At 34.7% G+C, this 6,000-nt stretch overlaps 1 long non-coding RNA gene across 1 annotated transcript in view; it reads left to right on the forward strand.

The window, feature by feature from the left end:
• The window catches only part of LOC118626474, a 193,568-nt gene extending 188,381 nt beyond the window's left edge, over positions 1 to 5,187 (forward strand). Inside the window, exon 3 of the long non-coding RNA XR_004958913.1 lies at positions 4,882 to 5,187. This is a non-coding gene — a long non-coding RNA (uncharacterized LOC118626474). The remainder of the gene's footprint in view (positions 1 to 4,881) is intronic.
• Positions 5,188 to 6,000: the final 813 nt, after the last annotated feature.

A 6,000-nucleotide genomic window follows, 5' to 3' on the forward strand; every position in this document is an offset into this window, starting at 1 on the left:
GTGACTGGAGCTAAGAGTGTGTATGAGTCTGGATAAGTTGACTAGAGCCAGATAACAGAGGTCCTGAATGCTGAACTACAGAGCCTTGGTTTCCTTTGGTAGTCAGTGGAGACCCCTGAAGGTTTCAGGCTAACATAGGCTTTTCCTCTTGCCTCTAATAGTACATAGCATAAGAAGCATGTATGAGAGTCATACATGCTTAGGATGAGAAGCAGCATGAGAGTCACAGGCAACTAAAAACATGGTGAAGAACATACAAAAGATCTGACCATCCCAAAGGCACAGTTGGCTATCTCCTAAGAAACTCAGAAGTATATCTAGGGCTCCAGGTTCATCTACACTCCCTGTCTTTTGCTGCAAAAGGATAATGCTACAAAGTTGGATGCATGCTCTTCCCTTATGTAGGTTGCCTTGTGGTCTATCTTCTTGCTCAAATGTTAAAGGGAAGTATTCTGACACGTCTCAGAAGGTAAAATCTGAACGGTGAAAGTAATATTCTTCTGAGAAAAGTACTCAAGGTATTGTATTTCCTTATATGTTTATGGTGACAGTAAGAAAAGTGGCTACAAACCTTATCATCATTTAACAAATATTATTAAATATTTGCTAAGTGCCAGACTCTGTTTTGTACCAACAATAAAGATATATATATATAATAAATCTTGGCTTGAAGACATTCTTGGTCTAATGAGAAAAAATCGATATATAAATATGATGTGATAGATATGTAAATAAGATACAAAATATGATGCCAAATTAATTTGGCAAGTGGGATTTTATAAAGAATTTTCTCTTTTAAAGAAGAGGATATTTTAACTGAGTCTTGAAGCTACTTTTTAAAAGCTGATTACTATAGCTAACAGTTATTTTCTATAATTTCTTAAGATTTTCTATAATTTCTTATATAGCTGATTGGGATTTAACATGCCAAGCAAATATAATTAGTCCAAATAGTACTGAGACTCCTAAGTTTAGTATCATTAGTCCTGTGCTCTAAATCACTGAGTTAACAATTCACAACAAAAATCCCCAAAACTATGAATACCAGTCAATGGAACTAAGGTAATATAGTCATAGGATATTCCTAGTCAGTGAACCACAGGCCACCATTTAAAAAAGTGAGATATACATGTACTAACATGTGTATATCGCTGCATTTTAAAAAAATAATTATTTGTATCTGATGCCCAACTACTTACCTACCATGACTCCAGAGAGCCCTCTCATGTTCGCTCACTGTATATATCACAATGTTCTGTATTTGCATTTTTATTTACTTATCCAACTTGAATAAAACTTTCCTAAAATAGGAGATTTAACTTTATTCATCTTTACCTGTGTTCAATCCCCAGCACATAAAAATCATCAATATATGCTTAAGGAAATATGAATCATTTTATATAATTTGGCATTAGATTTTGACCTCACACTCCACTCCCTTGATGACATTTATTCTTTGTTTTTTGGCCTATGAACTGCCAATAGTTATTTTGCAGTCCATTTCTTATAGTAATTACACCATCATAATGCAGCAACAGTGTGCTACTTTATTTTAGGACTAATAGAAGTATCGCAGTCACAAAACTAAAAAGTATATCAATTTGAGACATCAATGGATATATATACTGTTAATTGCAGTTGCATTTAATGTTTACATATATTATTGATATACTTTTGTCATGTCTAAGACAATAGGAGGCTGAGTAGAAGGTAAAGGCACATTGGATAAAAAGATGGCATTGAAGGTACATGATAAAAAGGAGTATGTAGAGTATATATGGCCATATATGTAATTAAGTAGCATAAGGACCATATCTATCATATTAGCTTTTGTATTACCAATACTTAATACAGTGCCTAGTATCTAATTCAGTACATATTTGCTTAATGAATAGAAGAGGTATACTGAAAATTTTCTAGCCTACAGGCAAATGGCTTGGTTCAGGAAAAAAATTTCTTTTTTATGAAAGAAATACCCTTTTAAATTCTGACCTACTTATTTATTGAATTCAACTGTTTATTAAACAGACATTTCTTAAGCATATGTACCAGACCTTGTGTCTGGAAACACCAACATATATAACACATGAACCAGGCCCAGCCGGTGTGGCTCAGAGGTTGAGCATTGAACCACGCACCAAGTGGTTGCCGGTTCGATTCCTGGCCAGGGCACATGCCCAGGCATGGGCCAAATCCCAAGTGGGGGGCATGCAGGAGTCGGCCAATAGATGTTTTATCTCATTGATGTTTCTATCTCTCTCTCCCTCTTCATTCCTGTCTCTCTAAAATCAATAAAGGAAAAATTTTTTTTAAAAAAACAAAGCACATGAACCACAAGGAGAGTTTACAATCTGATAAAATAGATATGTGTAGAAATATTTGCAGTATTATAGCTGTATAAAAAGGAATATGTACGGTGGCCTAATGACACACTAAGGTAATCTCAACTTGTTGGAGAAGATTTAGAAAAGATTGCCTCCCAAATGCATTTTAAAGTATGGACACGAAGTTTTGAGGGTTCTTTACACTCTACCCACTTAATGTACTATTTAATTAGTCAAGATAATAAAATTTTATCTTTGCTTTGTGTGCTTGGCTTTTAAGATTTGTTTCTTATTTATGAAATCATTTTATACATTTTGTTTATTAGTTCTTTACTGTTATACTGGTTGTATTGCACTTGAGATTTTTTAAAAAACAACAGCAAAAATAGCTGTCATTGAGAAGGCAACAGAGCAATTAAATATTTACTTATATTTTTAAAAGTACAACATCCTTCTAGGTCTTGAACAAGAGAAAATAATTCAAGGAGCTGTGTGGTTTTATAGTAGACTTCTTACATATCAAAACTTGAAAAGCTGTCTGTTCAATGATGTAGACTTATTTTCTTCATCACCTTTCATTCTTTAGGACTCATTTGTGATGCAAGTAGAAGCATTAAATAGTAGATTTTGCTCTGTGTTTACTAAAGAGTAGTAGTCTCGGCCCCTGAATCTCACTCACCTGGAACCAACAATTTGTACTGTGAAGAAAACTTCCCACTGGCAGGGGCCAATGCATCTTTTATCCCCTCTAATTTCTTAAAGGTATAAACAAAGTAATTTATTCTTCTTGTAACATGGAAATATAGTCATTGGTGAAAGTTCCATTAAAAACTACCTGCTGGTAATTCAAACTCAGTGACTAAAACTGTTCCTGGATTTGAGTTATGGATTCGGGGGTGAAATAATATATTTTTATTACATTATTTATTTTGTATTAGAAAACAGAGCATGAAAACCAGGTTTCATTAAGAAAAAGTAGTTAAAAGTATGTTGGTGAGTTTTTTTGTTTGTTTGTTTGTTTGTTTGTTTTTTTATTGCTACTGTTATAATTATAATGGTAAATGAGAATCAGTCTCAGGCAAGGCTGAGCATGTCTGCAACACTGAATTTCTGGAACACAGTATAACACACATTCGCAGAGACAACTGTTCTCTTGTGTAATGAAGTGGAATTCGTTCAGTAGACTCCCACAATATCCCAAGCTTGGTGAATCTCTAGGTGAAGTCTCTCAGTGAAAATTCAACATGTGTGTTAGCCACGTATCACATGAACTTCTCGTGTATAAAACTGTGATTTTTCTACTGTGGAAATAAATGTAGCCATACAATTTAACAGCTCCAAATTCTTCAACATCTCCTTTATTATAAAGAGTTAAACTCTTTTTTAAAAATATATCAAGATCATTCTATCAGTCTAGAGTTCTGGTTTCAGTTCCCTTGACTTCAGGCCTCAATCTTCATGGTCCAGCAATACTCACCTACTTTTAGATCCTAGAATATATGTTGTGCTCTCTCTTTCCTCATGCTTTTGAATATGTTGTTTCCTTTACCCAATGACCATCCTCTTTGTAAAACTCTCTGTTAAATCATTCCTCCCTTGCTCAGGTGGATTTAATTACACAAATTCTGTCACTGCAGTGTGCACATGCAACTCTGATGTTCCTAGGAATATATTATATTTTTTAATATCTTTTATCACTTCCAAAAAAAATTGTTGAATCTGTTTGTTTTTACAGCCTTTAGTACAGCATTTTGCCAATAAAAAAGAGTCACAAATATATGTGCATATATATGTATAATGTCACTTATATGTTGAGCCTATAAAAGCTGAACTTGTAAAAATAGAGAGTTGAACAGTGTTTATCAGAGGCTGAGGGTGGGGGAATTGTGGATAAGCTGTTTAAGGGTACAAATTTGGAACTCTTAAAGAAGTCCTAGAGATTCAATGCATAGCATAGTAATCATAGTCAACAATACTGTATTATAACTTTCAAAGTTGCTAAGAGGCTAGATCTTAATTATTCCCACCACAGAAAAGAAATGATAATTTTACGACATCATAGAGATTTTAGCTAACACTATGATGGTAATACTATTGCAATACATCAATGTACGAAATCAACACCATTGTACACCTTAAATTTACGTTATACATCACTTTTATCTCAATAAAAACATTAAAAATATGCATTGGTGAATATTATTCACTAATACAAATTTTTATAGTGCATATAAGAATGATGTTAGCTGCAATACCTTAAGTAATTAGCATATGTTCATTCCAATACAATGCATTATATGTGCTTTATCCACAATTCTCACTGCAGCCCTGCCAAGGGGATTATAGCATCTCTGTTTCTCCCTTGAGAAAAATGAAGCTCAGAAAGGTTCATTGAATAGGTCATACATTGTCCTACAGCAGAGCCAGAAGTGAACCTAAGTCTGTCTGACTCCGATGCCAGTGCGCCCCACAATATACCCAGCTGCCTTTTGATTATCGTTAAGATCCTGAAAGTCACGAATAAGATTTTGATTTAGTCTTTTCCATTTCTTTCCAGCTCCAAGCACGGCCCAGTATGGAATTACCGGGAGCGCCGACGTTCTTTTCCCCTGCTGGTACCTTGTGTTGACACTGTCCTCTTTCACCAGCCTATTCTACCTGAAGAATGCCATTCTACAATAAATTTAAAGACCCATAAAAGGCTTTTACGAATTCTCTGAAAGTGCTGATGGCTGGCTCCAATCTGGTGCAGTTTGTTAGAACAGCGTGGGATGTGATCAGCAGTGCTTACGTGGGGATGATGGCCTTCTGTAGAATTGCTCATTATGTAAATACTTTCATTCTACTCTTTTTTTTTTTTTTTTTTTTTGATTAGCTACATTACCTTGTGAAGCAGTACACACTGTCCTTTTTTTAAGATGTGAAGGCTCTGAAATTACTTTTAGAGGATATTAATTGTGATTTCATGTTTGTAATCTACAACTTTTCAAAAGCATTCAGTCATGGTCTGCTAGGTGGCAGGCTGTAGTTTACAAAAACGAATATTGCAGTGACTATGTGATTCTTTAAGGCTGCAATACAAGCATTCATTTCCCTGTTTCAATGAGAATCAATCCACATTTACGAAGATACGTTTTTTTTCTCTCTTTTGATAAAAAAGCAAATAATATTGCCTTCAGATCATTTCTTCAAAATAAATACATATCTAGATTTTTTCTGCTCGCATGATCTTCAGGTTTCAGGAATGAGCCTTGTAATATAACTGGCTGTGCGGCTCTGCTTCTCTTTCCTGTAAGTTCAGCATGGGTGTGCCTTCATGAAGTAATATTTTTCTCTTCGTCTTCAATTAACAAAAACCTTTTTCCAAATCCTACAATTAAAAGCAAAAATGAACTACAGTGATCAAGTTCAACGGTATCCCATTTCTAAACAAAGTAGCCATAGGACTGTAAAAATCTCTTCATTACCAGTGGGGTTTGAGAATTTTGCCCCACAGTGACTCAATTTTGTGATGAAAAACAATTAAACCAACATAGTCCAGGTACATTTACCATATGATTGCTTTAGTTGGAGCTAAATGTTAGATCCACTTTGGGAAGGAATTCCCTGTAAACTGGAAACACAGTTCAGTTACGAGATTGTCCACCAGTCCAGCATCTTTTCCTTTCACAATTCC

Source organism: Molossus molossus, unplaced genomic scaffold (genome assembly GCF_014108415.1).
Source record: "Molossus molossus isolate mMolMol1 unplaced genomic scaffold, mMolMol1.p scaffold_m16_p_12, whole genome shotgun sequence".
In the NCBI taxonomy this organism is placed as follows: domain Eukaryota; kingdom Metazoa; phylum Chordata; class Mammalia; order Chiroptera; family Molossidae; genus Molossus; species Molossus molossus.